Source organism: Mesocricetus auratus, unplaced genomic scaffold (assembly GCF_017639785.1).
Source record: "Mesocricetus auratus isolate SY011 unplaced genomic scaffold, BCM_Maur_2.0 Super-Scaffold_100009, whole genome shotgun sequence".
Taxonomy (NCBI): domain Eukaryota; kingdom Metazoa; phylum Chordata; class Mammalia; order Rodentia; family Cricetidae; genus Mesocricetus; species Mesocricetus auratus.
In genome coordinates this window covers 12,937,160-12,955,362 of record NW_024429193.1, presented here as the reverse complement: position 1 = coordinate 12,955,362, position 18,203 = coordinate 12,937,160, and the positions used below count along the sequence as shown (strand labels likewise).

Here is an 18,203-nt window from a genome sequence, read left to right as displayed (position 1 = left end):
GCTACCAATAATTCACATCACAGGTGGTCAAAGAAGGTGGGGTTGCTTGCTCCCTTACCCTGTGCTTGGTGGTTAGTCTTTGTTGTCAACCGGGCTGGAGTTAGAATCCCCTCGGGGACACACCTCTGGGTGGTCTGTGATGGCATTCTCAGAGAGGTGTAAGTGAGGAGTCATGACCCACCCTATTGTGCAATATTACTTTAACTGTGTAAAGATGTGGTGCATTTGTTTAACTATGTAAAGATGTGTTGCTGTGCCTGCCTAAGTCACCTGATTGGTCTAATAAAGACATGAATCCAATAGCTAGGAGTAGAGGGATAGATGGTGCTGGTGGACAGAGAGAATAAGTATGAGGAGGAGTCTAGGTTTGAGAGAATGAGAGAAGGGAGAACTAGGGAGAAGGGGAAGGAGATGCCTGGGGCCAGCCAGGTGGCCACCAGACAGAAGAAGCAGGAAGTTAGGACACACAGAAAGAAAGAAAGGTAAAAGCCCTGAGGCAAAACATAGATAAAGAGAGACAGGTTAAATTACGTTAAAGAGCTCGTGGGACAAGCCTAAGTTAAGGCCTAGCATTATAGCTCTTGGGAAAGCGAAATTATAATTAAAAAACATAGATGATTTTTTACTCCTATTTGTAGGATTTTTTTCCATTAACATAAAAACACTGGTATAAGCTGGGCGTTGGTGGCGCCTGCCTTTAATCCCAGCACTCGGGAGGCAGAGGCAGGCGGATCTCTGAGAGTTTGAGGCCAGCCTGGTCTACAGAGCAAGTTCCAGGACAGCCTCCAAAACAATACAGAGAAACCCTGTCTCGAAAAAAACCAAAAAAGAAAAAAAAAAAAAGAAAGAAAAGAAAAAAGAAGCAACCTAGCAATCAATGTTTTGGGAAAAGTCAGTGCTATAATAAAATCTACTCATGAATTTGATTAACGATACGTGAGATCTGAGAGAGGATTCTGTGATGGCTGCTTTCTAACTATCTACCTGGCACAGCCTAGGGTCACCTGAGAAGAGAGAGTCTCAGTGAGGTACCGTCCAGATTGGGTTGTCTTGATTGCCTTAACTGAGGTAAGAAGACCCAGACTGAAAGTGGGCAGCATGATTTCCCTAAATTTGGGCTCCGGACCAAGAGCAGAGCAAGCTAGCTAAGTACATGCATGTATTTTCTCCTCTGCCCTAGATTGTGGATGTGCTGTGACCGGCTGCTCAGGGTCACTTCTGCCCTTGCTGTCCCAGTCATGATGGACAGTAACCTGGAATTGTTACTGAAATAGACCCTTTCCTCCTCCCCTAAGGTGCTTTTTGTTAGGGTATTTAACTACAACAGAAACAGAACTAAGACAGGTAGTCACCAAAATGTTAACACAGAGTGGCATGGTGTCAGGTCTTTAAATAGTTATATATTTTTTAATTTTAAAAGGTATGTTTTAATATGTCCAGGTAATTTTCTTTTTTAAAAAGATGTATTTATTTATAATGTATATAGTGGTCCACCTGCAGGTCAGAAGAGGACACCAGATCTCATTACGTATGGTTGTGAGCCACCATACGGGTTGCTGGGAATTGGACTCAGGACCTCTGGAAGAGCAGCCAATGCTCTTAACCACAGGGCCATCTCTCAGGCAATTTTCATCATGAGTAAAATAAAATAATGAAAAATTTCAATTAACTTCTATTTAGACATCAATTAAGAAGAAACTTGAAGTGTCATGAAAATACTTAGGTAATACTGACTAATTTCCTAGTGTATTTAAATCTGACTTAAAGCAATGAGAATGTCTAAGTACTTAAAAACATTTGCAGTTTTCCACCCTAAAATAAAAGAGGTTAAGAGCACTGGCTGCTCTTACAGATCTGGGTCCTGTGCTCAGGTTCTGGAATCCATGTAGTGGCTCACAACCATCTGTATATATGCAAGCAAAACACTCATACAAATAAAATTAAATAAATCTTTTTTTTAGGGGTGTTTCGAGACAGGGTTTCTCTGTATTGCTTTGGAGGCTGTCCCGGGACTAGCTCTTGTAGACCAGGCTGGTCTCGAACTCACAGAGATCCGCCTGCCTGTGCCTCCCAAGTGCTGGGATTAAAGGCGTGCACCGTTAACGCTGGCTATCGTTTCTGCTTTTTCAAGACAAAGTTTTACTCTGTAGCCCAAACTGGCTTGGAAATCACTATATGCTAGCCTTCAATCGACAGCAATCCTCCTGCCTCAGCCTCCAAAGTGCAGAAGGGACCCAGGCCTCAGCCACCAGAGCCATTTGTCAGGACAATGTCGCTTGTATCCCAGGCATTCTCCAAACTCACTATGCAGCCAAGGATGAACTTGAACTTCTGCCTCCTGCTTGAGCTCCCGAGTGCTGGAATGACAGAAATGGAATCTGCTCTAACTCTCCGGTTGTGAAACATCAGGCGTGCTTTGCTAGCACTGCCCAAACTGCTGCTGAAAGCTGTGGAAATCTTCAGTCTCTGGCGATGATGCAACCGGTAAGCAAACAATAGCCGCTTCTATCCAGGGTAAGATGTGGGGCTTGCGTATGACTGATTATTAGAAAGCAAAGAACTGTGGTCTATCGTTCCTTAGTAAAAGGTATTTTCAACAGCTCTGTCGTGATTGGTTATCAGCACATTTTCAAACCGGAGACTCTTTTTTTTTTTTTTTTTCATGGTTTGGAAAATTCCAGAGGCACTCTGCCGTTTCCTTATTGACAGAAGCCATCAGGCTTCCCAAGAGGGTCTTATCTGCCAGGAACAGCCGTTACTACCAAGCTGCCAGACAGGTTCAGTGGGATTACACAGTGCCCGGGAGCTGCAGGCCAGGCAGGGTGAACTCTGGCTTTCTCCATTCATGGACTGCAGGCTTTGACCTGTAAGTAGGTGCCTAAACCGTGGGCAGTCACACAAACAAGCCTCAGCAGCCACAGCGATGCCCTTTGTCACCGTGGCGCGGCATCGCTCCCAAGGCGCGCATTAAGAGAGTTGCCGCATGAATTGCCGTACTTGAAGCTAGGCCTGGTATCTCTATAAAACCCTTTCAAGACATGATATAATGATTCCGTTTTTATTTATAGCAGCCAATGAGAACAAGGCTTTTCTACAACTCCGGCTTCTAAGAGCCACCCTAAAGTAACAGAGCAACGAGAGGCTTTGGAGGAGGCCCGTGACCTTCACGGACTCAGGAGCTCCGTGCTGGAAGGAGTAGCCTTAACTCCTCTGAGATGGCCTCTCCCTTCTCTGCCTACAGTGATGGGCCGTCTTCATTCTGGTGTCAAAAAGCAGATTTCAGATTTCAGGTGGTAGTTTGTTCTTGATGGTTTAGAGAACTGTTTTCAATTTGTGAAATTGACAAGAAAAAAACAATGCCACAAATGGGGCATCTTCTTTGACATTCATTATAGAACGAATTCCTAGGAAAAAATGGCTAAAATGTAGAAAGTGATATTTAGATATAAATTCTTATTATGGTGGTCATTTGGCAGGGTGGAAGGGGTAATGGGTATTACCCTTCTAGTCATCAAATTGCAAAACCATTTTGAATGTCATCTGTTCTTAGCACCTTCTGGTGGTGATGTCTCCTCCTTCCAAGGACTCGGATTACAGGAAATGATTAGCTTTTTAAGGATACTGTTTTACTGGCCTATGTTCAAGTTGAAAGGACTTTATTATTATTTATTCCTTTTTTGTTTTGTTGTTTTTCTTTTTTCAGACAGGGTTTCTATGGGTAGCCCTGGCTCTCCTGCAACTTACTCTGTAGACCAGATTGGCCTTGAACACTCAGAGATTCACCTGTCTCTGCCTCCTGCTGGGATTAAAGGTGTGCACCACTGCTGTCCAGCTTTAATTGTTTATTCTTATTATTAACTCTGAAAGGGAGAGTATTGCCAAGTATTGCCAAGTTGTCAGATTAAGGAAAAAACAGTCGCAATTTTAATACAGCTATATATTAATAATATAATTAGTAATAATAACAATTTTAAGAATGAGTGAACAAACTTAAAACAAGTTGTTTTATAACAACCTGAAGTTGATGCCCTGCTCATTCTAAAGCAGTCACCATGAGATCTGAAAATGGCCAAACATTGCCAGCTTGGATTTTTGGGGTTTCATAATTTTTTCCCTCATATCTTAGTTTTTATATATTTATTTTCAAACTACTTCCTTCTGTATTCATCCATTCATTCTCTAGTTATTAACTATTTGTTAGGCCCTGAGAAGAGGAAAAAAAATCCAATATTTGAACAGAGATTGGAAACCAGGCTAGGTACGGCCTATGTCCTCAAAGTTCACATATTAGTGGGAAACACAGACAGGAAACGTAAAATGTCAATTAAAAAAATCCTTACAGTTTATCCTTCCTGTTTCCGATTGCTCTTTGTGTCACCATAGTGACATTAGAGACACAACCCGAAGGATGAAGAGGGGGAGCCCTAAAGCCTTTCCAGAGCAGGAAATGATCTGAAGACAAGATCGAGAGATAGGAGGGTAACCAACATGGCTGGAGGGTGTCTTAGTTTCTTTCCTTGTTGCCGTGACAAAACATTCTGGCAAAAGGAACTTAAGGGTAAAGGGCGTGCAGCGGCTCGGAGGTCAGGGGTGCAGCCTCTGTGGCTGGGAAACAGGGTTGAAGGATACAGGTTTGCAGCAGCCCACAGGTCAGGGTACAGCCACTCCCAGAGTCAGAGTCGAGGCGATGGAGACTGAAGCGGCTGGTCAGTCGCATCTGCAGGCAGGAAGCAGAGAGCAGTGAACGCAAGCGGCTGCTCAGCTCTCCTTTTCCACGCACGAGCTCCAGAATCTCAGCCAGGAAACGGTGCTGCTCACAGGGGTAGTGGCGGTCTTCCACCCCAACTAGGGAACTCAGGATAACCCCCACCAACCTTTAAGAGAATGGAAAGACGACGCCAGGGAAAGCTACAGTACAGGCAAGCGTCCTCTACAGAAATCTACGCCTCCAGACGTTGGCATCAGGAAGAGGGACTTTTGAATGGGATCCGAGTCCCTGTGAAAAGAAGCCCAAAGGTGCATGGATGGCTTAGTGCAGAGGTTCTCAATATGCGGGTTGAGACCCCAGGGGGTGAGGGGGGTCGAACGATTCTTTCACGGTGGTCCCCGAAGACCACCGGAAATATCAGATACTTTCATTACGATTCATAGCAGTAACAGAATTATAATTACGAAGTGTCAATGGAAATAGTTTCATGGTTGGGGACCACCACAAAATGAGGAACTGTATTAAAGGGTCACAGACATGGGAAGGTTGAGAACCGCGCCTCTGGCTGAGTGGGTAAAAGCACTTTTCCTGGGAACAGACGGCAGAAAGAGCTGACTCACGAAGGGAAGAGCTGACTCACCGAGGTGTCCTCTCCTCTGTCCTCCACTGCACACAGTGATACACACACACACACACACACACACACACACACACACACACGCACGCGCGCGCGTTAAAAATGTGACCGCAAAATAATTGAAAACCAAAGAAGGCCATGAGTGGCTCTTGACCCATCCACCAAGTGTGGACACAGGAAGAAAGCACTAAATGTGAGCCAGAAGGCCGTCCTCCCCGGACCGCAGACCTACAAGGCCACTTTCCATCCTTGAGGTCCTAGCCTGGAGAGCTGTGGGGCAGCTAGTGCTTGTAAGCCGCCAGCTGTGAGGTTTTTGCTTGTTTGGTGTTTGTTTCTTATTCCCCCAGAAGAGACTGAAGCAGTAAGGAGGATGGAAGATGGTGGAAGTTACATCCTGTGAGCTCCTAGGTTGGACTCAGGAATTGAGAGTGTGTTCGGTAAACACTGAGACTCTAAAAGACTTGGGCAGGGAAGGGTTGGGTGAGTGTGGAGGGTGGGGACATTCACCATCGAGTTTTGCTGCTTCTTAAGACAAGGACATCCAAGTGTGATTAATCTGTTGTCATCCGGGAAAGAGCTTCTCAGTTTACAAGCTTGTATTGAAACCCAGAGGCAGCCTTCTTTGCACCAGGATTATGTCACTAGTCAAAAATTAAATGGCTGGCCGGGCGTTGGTGGCACACGCCTTTAATCCCAGCACTTGGGACACAGAGGCAGGCGGATCTCTGTGAGTTCGAGGCCAGCCTGGTCTACAAGAGCTAGTTCCAGGACAGCCTCCAAAGCCACAGAGAAACCCTGCCTCGAAAAACAAAACAAAACAAAACAAATTAAATGGCTGGCCCAATGTGCAAAGTTTTTGAACTCTGTAGTGTGCCCCTGGAACAAGCAGAAACAGACTGATCATGTTCCAAGGATCTATACGAGCCACTTAAAGGACCACAAATAATATCATTCCCTTTCTTTTCTCTGGATATGGGAAATCAAAAGCCATAGCGCTTATTGATTTTATTGATACTAGCTCAGAAATGGCAGAGTAGTAACTCACAGTAGGAGTGGTCACTAGGGTACAATCATCCTTTCCTTCATTGTAGACTGAGAGGATACAATTTATTATCTCTAGGATTTTGAAGACATGAGAAAACTGCATTATGCATTTCTTGAAGCCTTTTCCATTTAAGTGTGAGTTGAACTTCATCTGATCCAGTGTTGATCACCTCACTGATAGAACACAACACCATCCGCCTCGTATTTTCCCAAAGGAAGGTACAGACTGTGCTTTTTTGGTAAGGCTCTCTGGTTATGTCATCTTCCTAACTTCTCTTGTCTATCTGTCTTGGCCTGTAATTGACCTCATTCACACATGCTCTTGGGGCCTCTGTTTCTCCAAGAGCAGTTTTGGAATGCTTGTGTGGAGAATTAGTTTATATTTTGGCTCATTATTTTATTAACATAGCACAGTGGAATGCAATCCTTGCTTCTCTCTAGCCTTGACAGCTCTTGGCGGTAATTGCTCCTACTTCATTGTGATTTCCATCATGCGGAGAAGCGCTCACCCTTCTGGTGGATAGCCTTGTCTCACATCTCCCTCCTGGTTTCTACTGAGCCTCTTCTCTCTTGCCCTCTGAGCCAGCATTTTCCTCCATGCTGTAGTGGAAGCAGACAGCTTACTGTTCCCACACTATCCCTCTGGGCCTTGCCACACGCTGGCCCGCTAGTACGGAATTTCCCACTCTCCTCTCTCCCGCCAACGTTGTGATGCTGCCTCCTGTACCAAGTCTGCCTGGGACCCTTTCATCAGAAATCTGTTTCACGTCTGTGTCCCCTAAGACTGTGAGCTAACAGCTACGTTTCAAACCTGGGACAAACGGCAGAGCTGTGTAACACTAACTCGATCAGATTTCTTACAGACAACAGACAGAAGCCAAGATCCAGTAAAAGACATAGCCTGTGCCTAGCACGGGGAGAAAAGGAGCCAGCTGTTTGGGGGAAGGAATACTGGGGATATCAAATGCGAAGAGCAGGGTTTCGGGGACTTGTAGCTGGGAATTCAAAGACACAGACTAGAGAAAGTCTGTTTATTCAGCCAAGATCTTATGATTTCCTTAGCCCACTGGAATGTGGCCACAAATATCATGAGGCATGCTGTAGGCAACTGTTTCACCTTCTTCCAAGTAGCTGACACTGCCTGGTAGCGAACTACTTGGATCTGGATATCCAGAAACAGAAAGAATTTCTCTTTGTATGCCTCCGAGACTCTGAAGTTGTCATACCGTTCCTGTGGCAGTCAGAAGAGGCATCGAATCCCCTGGAACCAGGGATCTGGAGTTACAGAAGATTCCAAGCCACCTGTGGGTGCTGGGAACTGAACCCATCCTTTGCAAGACCAACAAGTGCTATTCACTGCTGAGCCATCCTCTCCAGCCTTAGCAACTGACGTAGTTTTGTTACGTCCCAAAGTTTTAACCCGTGAGCTGTGTCTGGGGTTCCAAACAGCTGCTCAGTATCATAAATCTTTGCTTATTTCTCAACCTGTCCTGCGGCGTATGGGTGACGTGGTGGTCAGTGTCCAATCTGAATTTTTGAATATTTTCTGATTACTCTAGTTGTACACAGATCTAGGTGTGCATAGCTCAGTGGTGAACTCAGGTGGAAAAAACCACCCCCTTGACCTCTCCAGTCCTTCCCAAGCCCCTACGAGATTCCCCACTTTGGTTCTCTTGCCATCAGGTGAAATAGTTGTTACCGAGCTGTGACGTGCACTCCTGTAACTGCTTGCATTCAGAGCCAAGCGGCAAAAGACTGGAGAGAATAGCATGGGCTTGTCGCATCTTCTCGGTATTTCCTCCCGGAGGCTCCGTGGTGGCCTCTGGCACCATCCCACTGCTTGGAAGCTGGAGCACAAGAGAGAAGTCCTGGGGATTTGTGCACTTTTTCTGAGCCTCGGCCAGGAGTGTCCCTGCAGCTCTGAAGGGGAAGACGCCAGGGGATTCATTGGGACCTGGGATGGTTAATATTGATCATTCAGTTGCCGCTGACTAAAAGCACACAGGAGGAGACAAACCTAGGAACTCTGCAAAAGGAGTTAAAGTGCATTCCTTGGGTGAGAAGACCCTTCCTGAAGGTGGGCAGTGCTGGTCCATGGTCTGGAGGCCGGGAGACAGTGAACCCCACGCTGGCATCATTTCTCTCTGCTCCCTGGTTGTGGATGCCATCTATGTGACCAGTCACCGTCTCGTCTTCCTGCTGCTGTGCCCTTCCCTGCCATGATGGACTGCACCCGCAAACTGTGAGTCAAGATAACCCTTCCCTTCCTCAAGCTACTGCTGTCCAGTATTTTATGACAGTAACTATGACAGTAACTCACGTAGAATTCTACCCCTTGGGGGCTCCAGGGCCCAATTCTACCTTGAGTCTGAGTTAACAGTCTGGCTGAGAGAGGCTGAAAGACTCCAGACATCTGCACTCCAGCTGTTGTTCCTTTTTTAGAGTACCCATAGGGGGGCCTCACACATGCCAGCTAGGCTTCATAGCTGAAAGATATCCAGAATGCTCTAAACCCCGGTCTGTCTTTCTGCTCCACAGTTACTTCATACCGAACTTGTCATGACTGCATTCCGGGGCATGTATCCAAACCTGTGGGTGTACCTTAAGTTTTCATTACTACATTTTATCAGAAAGATTTCTCCTGTTTTCTCCCTGTCTGTAGCATGTAGACTAAATATAACCGTGATTCACGTTTTAAACATGCATTCATTTAATTTACTCCTGGGTAAACAGAGACATAAAACTTCTCATACCTCCAGGCAGTCTTGACTTCGGCATTGAACTCTGCTGGGAGCTTTGTTCCCTTTTTATTTGAACAATCTTTAGGCGTGTAATTATGAGGCTGCCGACTGGTGTGCATGGTGGAGAATGAAGTTTTCAGATTAGTGAATGTCTTCTCCATTTAAAGCAAGACACTTCCCTTCCCCCTGAGTTCCTGACAGAAACAGAACTCCAACCGGATCACTAAATTATGAAAAAAAAATTAAAGATATGTATCAGATAAAATATACTAACAATAAAACACTGTGTCCTAAGGTAATTATTCTTTATTACCAGAATATTATTTTAATATTGGTAATGATATCGTTGAAGCATTTAAAAACATGTTTTCCCAGCAGCAAGTGCTCGTGGGAAGAATCCACTCCAGTAATTGGGTTTGGATGTGTGTTGGGATGGTTACGTGAGGGGATTTGCTTTTCGGTTATTTTTTGCTTTTCTACCTTTCTAGGTTATCTATGCCTTGACACATACTTTTACCATCACAAAAAACAATGACTGTAAATGTGATGGAATTTTACAAGCAGGGTTGGGGCTGAGGGGGGGTGGGATGCGGGGGTTAGGCTGCTGTTGGTTCATTGTGAGATGACGTCTCTGTGTAGTCCAGACCGGAGCGCCTCCTGCCTCAGTCTCTCAAGCCCTGTGATGGCTGCTGTGCACTGCCATGCCCAGCTTGGAAAACTATGGCAGGATCTTCCTTAGGCCCATGTAAAACATCATCAACAGGCTCTTATCTTCCTCACGGGAACGTGGTGATGGTCCCATTTACTCTATTTATTCACCCCGACACTTTCGGGTGAGACTCGGAGGTAAAGTTTAAACACTTCATGGTGATAGCATTTAGTTCATGCTGAGACCGAGACAGGTGAAAAATGAGACAGGAAGAGAATATCTGGTCATTACCATACATGTTAGCCCCTGGGGATCATAAAACTGACCGGGTATTTAAGATCATGATACTTAGTAACTTAGTACTTTTTCAAAAATTCTGTCAGCAACTTCTATGCAATACTTGCTGACGATCAGAGGAGAAAAGAAAAACAGCAAGCAGTATGCATATCTGGTTGATCTGTCCCACAGTGTCCTTATGCTGCAACCTTAGCAACGCAGTGACTGCCCAGCGGTCGTGGCGCACGCCTTTAATCCCAGCACCCTGGAGGCCGTGGGGCAGATGGATCTCTGTGAATTTGAGGCCAGCCTGGTCAACGAGTGAGTTCCAGGAAAGCCAGGACTGTTTCACAGAGGAAACCTTGTCTCGAAAAACAAAACAAACAAGCAACCAAACAAACAAAAAGAATTCAGTGACTGGAAAGATGGGCCAGAGGCTGAGTCTATACTGCTCTTGCCAAGGATCTCAGCTCCACTCAGACCCCATGTCAGCAGTCCACAACTGCCTATGACTACAACTCCAGGGGATCCAACACCTTTGTGTGGCCTTCATGGGCACTGGTGGGGGATGTCCTTCTGTAAGCTGTGAATATATGTTCCTCTTATTGGTTGATGAATAAAGCTGTTTCAGCCAATGGACAGGCAGGATGTAGCCAGGCGGTAAATCCAAACAGGGATAGAGAAAGGTAGTAGGTGGGGTCAGGGAGAGGTCATGTAGCTGCCAAGGAAACAAGAGATTTGAGCATCACTGGTAAGCCAAGACCATGTGGAGATACACAGATTAATAGAAATGGGTTAATAATTAAGAGAGAGCTAGTCAAACAATTATAATAAACATGAGCCTCGGTGTGTTTATTTGGGACTGAACAGCTGCCGGGCAGGGCGGCTTCCATCCACAGGGCACTGTTCATATGTGCACATAACTATACAAAACCACAAATGTCCACATAATTAACAATAAAATCTTTAGGGGTTGGAGGGCTCCGCTCTTCCAGAACACTTGGGTTCAATTTTCAGCACACACACGGCAGCTCACAACCATCCAAAAGCTTCCTCTGCCCTTTCAGGCACTGCAGGCAAAACACTCATAAAGTTTAAAAACAAAGGAATAAAAAAGGTCTCTTAAAAAGGGGTTGTAAAACTCCCTCAGCCAAGATTATAGAAAAAGAATACCAGACGAGGATAGGCCTCAGCCAAGATTATAGAAAAAGAATACCAGACGAGGATAGGCCTCAGCCAAGATTATAGAAAAAGAATACCAGACGAGGATAGGCCTCAGCCAAGATTATAGAAAAAGAATACCAGACGAGGATAGGGGACGGCCTCTTGGTAGGCTTCCACTCCTGGGACTGAGGAAGCCACTGTTCCCTTTCACTCCGTAGTGTGGCTGCTGCGCTTGGATCTGTGCCTGTGTTGGTAGGACCTGTCTGGCCCCAGAAGGCACCGAGTTTGGAACTCTATGTTGGAAATGCAAGACCATGTTATCATTGAACAGTTCAACCCCATCCTCTTTTTCTTTTAGAGTAATTACTCATTTTCTTAAGGGCTTTGACCTTGGTCATGGTGGGTTAGCGGCCATGGTGGCTCTATGTCTTAAGCCATTTGTTGACTACATAGATTTGAAGGTTCTATTGAAAAGCCAGAATGCGGAGTGTGAAATCCAGCCCAGGGGGACAAGGCTTTGAAGTGGTTTCGCATTGTGGAAGACTGTCATCCACTTGCCTCGGTGAGTCACTGGAGCTGTGACTTTGTCTATGATGGAGACAAAACAGGTGGCCTTTACTAATGAGTGAAGACTTTCATTCCCTGGGTGGACTGATGGCGAAACTGGCAAGAAGGTGTACTTTCCCACAGGAATTCGACCCAAGTCTGGTGTCCAGAGTTTAAAGCGGGGTAGGAAACTAGACCCAAGTCTGGTGTCCAGAGTTTAAAGCGGGGTAGGAAACTAGACCCAAGTCTGGTGTCCAGAGTTTAAAGCGGGGTAGGAAACTAGACCCAAGTCTCGTGTCCAGAGTTTAGAGCGGGGTAGGAAACTAGACCCAAGTCTGGTGTCCAGAGTTTAAAGCGGGGTAGGAAACTAGACCCAAGTCTGGTGTCCAGAGTTTAAAGCGGGGTAGGAAACTAGACCCAAGTCTGGTGTCCAGAGTTTAAAGCGGGGTAGGAAACTAGACCCAAGTCTGGTGTCCAGAGTTTAAAGCGGGGTAGGAAACTAGACCCAAGTCTCGTGTCCAGAGTTTAAAGCGGGGTAGGAAACTAGACTCAAGTCTGGTGTCCAGAGTTTAAGGCTGAGTAGGAACTAGAATGGCAAGCCATGTGGATTTGAAGAGGGACACATGGTTTCAGCCTTCAGAGGGAATACAATCCAGGAAACAGTCTCCTTGGTGATGACTCCTTTGTCATGTCATTAGTAACCAGACATAGGGTTTTTTTTTTAGCAGAAAGAAATAATCTGAACTTCCTGGTGGAACATCCATATAAACCAAAGCTGCATATCTTGTTCTTGTTCTTTGAATCTATTACTCTTAGAAAACAGGTTTCCTTATTACTTTTTAAGTTAGTTAATTGATTTATTAATCTGTGAGTGTGAGTGCATGTGTGAGTGTCTGTGCGTGAGTGTGAGTATGCGTGTGTGTGTGAGAGAGAGAGAGACTGTGTGTGTGAGTATGCGTGTGTGTGTGTGTGTGTGAGAGAGAGACAGAGAGACTGTGTGTGCGTGTGTGTGTGAGAGAGAGAGAGAGACAGAGAGAGACTGTGTGTGTGAGTGTGAGTATGCGTGTGTGTGTGAGAGAGACAGAGAGACTGTGTGTGTGTGTGAGAGAGAGAGAGACAGAGAGACTGTGTGTGTGTGTGAGAGAGAGAGAGACAGAGAGACTGTGTGTGTGTGTGTGAGAGAGAGAGAGAGACAGAGAGAGAGACTGTGTGTGTGTGTGTGTGAGAGAGAGAGAGAGACAGAGAGAGAGACTGTGTGTGTGAGTGTGCATCTGAGTTGCCTCCTACGCAATCACTGCCTGATCTCTATAGCTTGAGGCTGACTTTGCTTTCTGAATCCTCAGGCAAGCTCTAATAGATAATAATGTATCATCACAACATAATGAGATGATGTCTCAAAACAAACAAGCAAAAACAAAAAACAAAACCACAACAAAATAAAATAAAAATGGAATCTGAGTGACAATCCAGGCAGGGTGGCATGTATCCGTGATCCTAGCATTTGGGCGTTAGAGGCAGAAGGATCAGGATAAAGACCATCTTTCACTATATGAGAAGCTTGAAATCAGTCTGAGCTGCGCGAGTTAAAAGTGAATTAAAAGGAAACAAAACGAAACGACACAACTTACGATGGCTGGTCTTCTTTGTTAGCTTGGTTGATTTAGAGTCACCGCAGAGACTCCGGAGCCACACACACCTCTGGCTGCATTTGTGAGGACATTTAAAGGAAGGTTAACTTAGATGAATTCGGTGGCAGCATCCATGTGCCCTGGGACTGGATGGAACGATAGAGGAGAAAGGAAGAGGTGATCTGAGTACCGGTTTCCTCTCTCTGCTCTGTTTTGAAAGTGAGCAAGGAGGATGCTGCTGACTGGCACCCTCAAACTGTGAGCCAGCAGCCGACTGGTACCCTCAAACTGTGAGCCAGCAGCCGACTGGCACCCTCAAACTGTGAGCCAGCAGCCGACTGGTACCCTCAAACTGTGAGCCAGCAGCCAACTGGCACCCTCAAACTGTGAGCCAGCAGCCAACTGGTACCCTCAAACTGTGAGCCAGCAGCCGACTGGCACCCTCAAACTGTGAGCCAGCAGCCGACTGGTACCCTCAAACTGTGAGCCAGCTGCTGACTGGTACCCTCAAACTGTGAGCCAGCTGCTGACTGGTACCCTCAAACTGTGAGCCAGCAGCTGACCCTCAAACTGTGAGCCAACAAAATCCTTCCTCCGTCAGGTTCCTTCTTATTGGGTATTTGGCCACAATCATAACAGTGACTCTAACAATACTAAATTGTATTGTCCTACTTTTAAAATCAGACTACACTATTCTGTGGGTTTTTTTGCAAATAAATTCACAGATAAATGGGAATATGGGCTGTAGTTCTAACAGTCCTGTTGATGATTGCTTTAAGAAAAATTGAAACGTTTGGTTGTGTTTCCCGCAAAATTATAAAACATTAAACTGTTTTATGGAAGGTGGTCTGTTGGTTTATAGCAAGGAATGTTCGAGTAAGAGCAAACACTGTCTCAGGAAGAGTGGGTAGCATCTATTCCTGTTCTAGATGAAGTGCCAAGGGGTGTAGTAGCTTTGCAACCAGATGCTAGGTTTGTTTTCCCATCTCGCTGTGGTGAATTTGAGCAAGTAATAAGTATAGATCATTTAAGATTAGGTAATATAAAACGTCAATGAGTATTCTAAGTCATTATATGTTTCTAAATGTCAGAAAACACATGCAGATTTAGCAAGAAGTTTTCCTTTCATTACTTTACAGGAAGCTGGAAAACGAAAGGAATGTTGCAAACTGCTAGCTGTTAATCGAGAACCTCTGTGTCAGGAGTCAACGTGGTCTGCTGGAGGCTCAAATTACTTTTTACTCAGTACCAATGGAGCTACATGGTAGATCAGACAGGTCTGCACTCCAGGCTTCCTATGAGGCCGTTTAGGAAGAGAGACCTGCAAAAATTCCAGAGCTAAACTTGTTGTTGGTTCCTTTAAGAATATGATGGAAGCCAGGTGTTGGTGGTGCATGCCTTTAATCTACAAAGCAAATTTCAGGGCAGCCTCCAAAACAATACAGAGAAACCCTGTCTTGAAAAACCAAAAAAAACAAAAAAAAATCAAAAAAAAAAAAAACAAGAATATGATGGAATACCAACAACCAGTGAGACACATACTCCCAGATGGTCTAGAAAATAACTGTAACACACTTAGCTGCAGTCCCTTCCACGACTGTTAAACGAAGCCCATGTCTCAGCCTGCCTGTTTCTTCCCTTCTCCTAGACTGAGCCAGCGCCAGCCTGCTTGGCTTCCTGCCTTCTTGGAGCCGTATTATCCCAATGTTAAATCTTTTGTGACAGTGCCAGTACCATAGGCTGTCAATTCAAGAACCAAAGTGATTGCCAAGCCTCTGAGAAGCAAGTATAAACACTGGAACATGTCTTGGTCACCCCCTAACTTCCAAGGGAGTCTGTAAGATTAGACAGAAAAGAAAATGGAGATAGCTGAACAACCTAAGATCAAAACCTTGCTATGGTGGATTATACTGTAGATCACGCCAGTTCTGTGGATATGGTGCCTTACATGACATGTTTACAAACTTTTTATTGAAATATAATACACTTATAGAAAAATAGGATCTGTGCATTTAATACCATTAAATAGCATTACATGATCACAGCTGTATTATTAATTTCTGTCACCCAAAATTGGGTTAAAATTGTGAATTCACATTCTAGAACATTCTGAGGCTGACCTGCGAACTTCTCAGCTTCCTGCCTGTACCTCTTATGTGCTGAGATTACAGGTGTGGGTCACCACATGTGGGTTATTTGGTGTTAGGGATAGAATCTGGATTTTTATGCCTCTCAGCAAGGCATGCTGAGTCATAGCTCAAGCCCAGTCCTCATCCTCAGTTTGATGCAGTATTGAATTTCATCGTGGAGTGCTATACTCTGAGTAATGCCCAAAGCAATGCATGGCATGGCATATTCCATTGACCAGAGAATTTCATGACTTCTCAACAAGTTAGTAAGTTGAATTAAGGACAGAGTTCAATATATAGGTGTGTGTGTGTGTGTGTGTGTGTGTGTGTGCGCGCGCGCGTGCGTGCACAGCTTATGGGATTTTAAACCCTGCTAACTACAAAGAATAAAAAGATTGTGCAACACAGTTGGAAGGAAATCAATTTCTGAGATAGAGATCAAATTGTGTTTATAGGACCCATTATTGGCAGCTTTGCTATCAGTCATTTCCTGTGGGAATATTCACTGGGGAATATTTTTATGCCTTGATTATTCATGAAATAGCCTTGTGCTTCTGCAATAAAAATATACTAGCATGGACAGTATTAATGTGTGAACATCATAGTGTAACATTTCATCTTAAGAATTAAGATTATTTTTAAAACTGTCTTTCCCATTTGTTACTGAAATTTAAAACAACACCAATGCGCTATGGTCTAGTGGAGAGTTGAGCAACAGACTGAAAACTGAAGCTACTTGTTTCTTATAACACTGTTGTCATTAAAAACGGTTCACCATGTACAGTGTTTAAGATGCAGTATTTACCACTCTACAGTAGGAATGGTAGTTTTTGCCCTAAGAAAGTGGATGAACTTTGAGTTTTCTCATATGGGAGACAAAACATGCATACAAATTATGTAAAAGTAAGTAGCTTCTACATTATGTCTCAACAAATATGACAAAGATTTGTGTGTGTGGTGTATTGTGTGTGTGGTGCATTGTGTGTGTGTGTGTGTGTGTGTGTGTGTGCGTGTGCTGGATAGTAGTAAGTGATGATTGGAGTTCAGTACAACTTGACATCACGTGCTGCTCTGAGTTGACTTCATGAAGAAGGCAGTTGAAAACAAGGATGGGTAAGCCCCTCCCCTTCACCGTTCATTCTTATGTTTTTGAGTATAAGTGTCACAGCCATGTGTGTCAGTGTCACAGGCACGTGTGAGTGTGAGTGTCACAGCCACGTGTGAGTGTGAGTGTCACAGCCACGTGTCGAAGTTAGAAGACAATGGTCTGCACCTTTCAAGATGTGGGTCCTGAGGAAATAACTCAAACCGAGGTCACCGAGCCTGAAGGCAGGCACCTCTGCCTGCTGAACACGCAGGTCACTCCCTTGGTTTAGTTTTTTGACAGAGGGACTCACTAAATAGTTCAGGCTGTCTTCCACATGCCTCCTCCTCCCCAGTGCTGACATTACAAATATGTATTCCACCACACCAAGCCCAGGATGCGCAAGATTTACACAAACGCAGATGTAGGGGACACTACTTCAGGAGGCAGAGAGACAGATGCTAACAAATAGAGTACAAATCTAGGCGAATTTAGAGGATGGGACCTTTGGTGCAGAACACAGGACCACACTGGAATAAGCTAGGACCAAGTTATTTTATTTAGTAATGCAAACACTATGTACCCAGCTACTGCTTTTTGAGGACTTGAGTACCTACTAAGTGCAGGTGTGTGCATTATGAGTAGCTCAAAGGTATGCCTATTATGTGAAAACTAAAACATCTATCTGAAATCAGGGATGATGGTAACACTGATTCTTATCGATCATTGACAGGTCAATTAAATATGAGGGACTTGGAGTTGGTGTTGCTATACAGAGCATGACCCTTCCTATTTTGTGAGCGTAGGTATTTCCAAATCCCACCCTTCCTCTATATCAATCCATCTGTTTCTCAATGCTGATTTGAAATGAAGAGTCAGTACATTTAAAAGCTGTAAACTATATTTTTAATTTGGTAGTTGTACCCAGGACTCTGATATCTGTGGCTCCATTTAACATGCTTCCCTTGATGAATTAACGTTGGGTGACCATGCATCATTTTTACAGAAGGAAAACCGATTTAAAGGAGAGGAAACCGAGATGATTTAGGGCATAAATGTTTTTTAAAAATCCTTAGCAAAAAGAAATTGCTGCAAATTCCCCCTTTTTACTATTTATTTTTATGTACATGGTTGTTTTGCCTGCGTCTGTCTACCACAGATTATATTCCTGGTGTCCGTGGAGGCCAGAAGAGGGCATCCGAACTCCTGGAACTGGAGAGTTACTGAAGGCTGAGCCACCAGGGCTGGGACTCGAGCCTGTGTCCTCTACAAGAGCAGCCAGCGCTCCTAACAGCCGATCCACCTCTCCAGGCCCGCGGATTCCCTTTCAACAGCTCCGGGAGGGTTGAGGGGGGCAGGGAAGCGATCGGAACATCTCTGGAACGAGGCTCCAGTGAGATACACCTGCACTCACACTGGATCCCTGCAAACAGCCTTTGTTACTCTCAAGCCGGGACTTGCTGCGCGGGAGCCACGCCCCCCGCGGGGGGCAGCGGGGAGGGGCCGGGGAAGGTGGCGGGGTGGCGGCGGGACCCGCTCCACCTTTCCCCCTCGGCAGCCCCGCCGGCCCCGCCCCCGGAGCGCCCACCTCGGGAAC

At 45.1% G+C, this 18,203-nt stretch overlaps 1 long non-coding RNA gene across 1 annotated transcript; it reads left to right on the top strand.

Annotated features, from left to right (window-relative positions):
* Positions 1 to 4,000: 4,000 nt before the first annotated feature.
* On the top strand, positions 4,001 to 9,429 carry LOC121142299. Its single transcript, XR_005879279.1, has 3 exons — positions 4,001 to 5,782; positions 6,466 to 6,628; positions 8,073 to 9,429. It is a non-coding gene; the product is annotated as an uncharacterized LOC121142299 (long non-coding RNA).
* Positions 9,430 to 18,203: the final 8,774 nt, after the last annotated feature.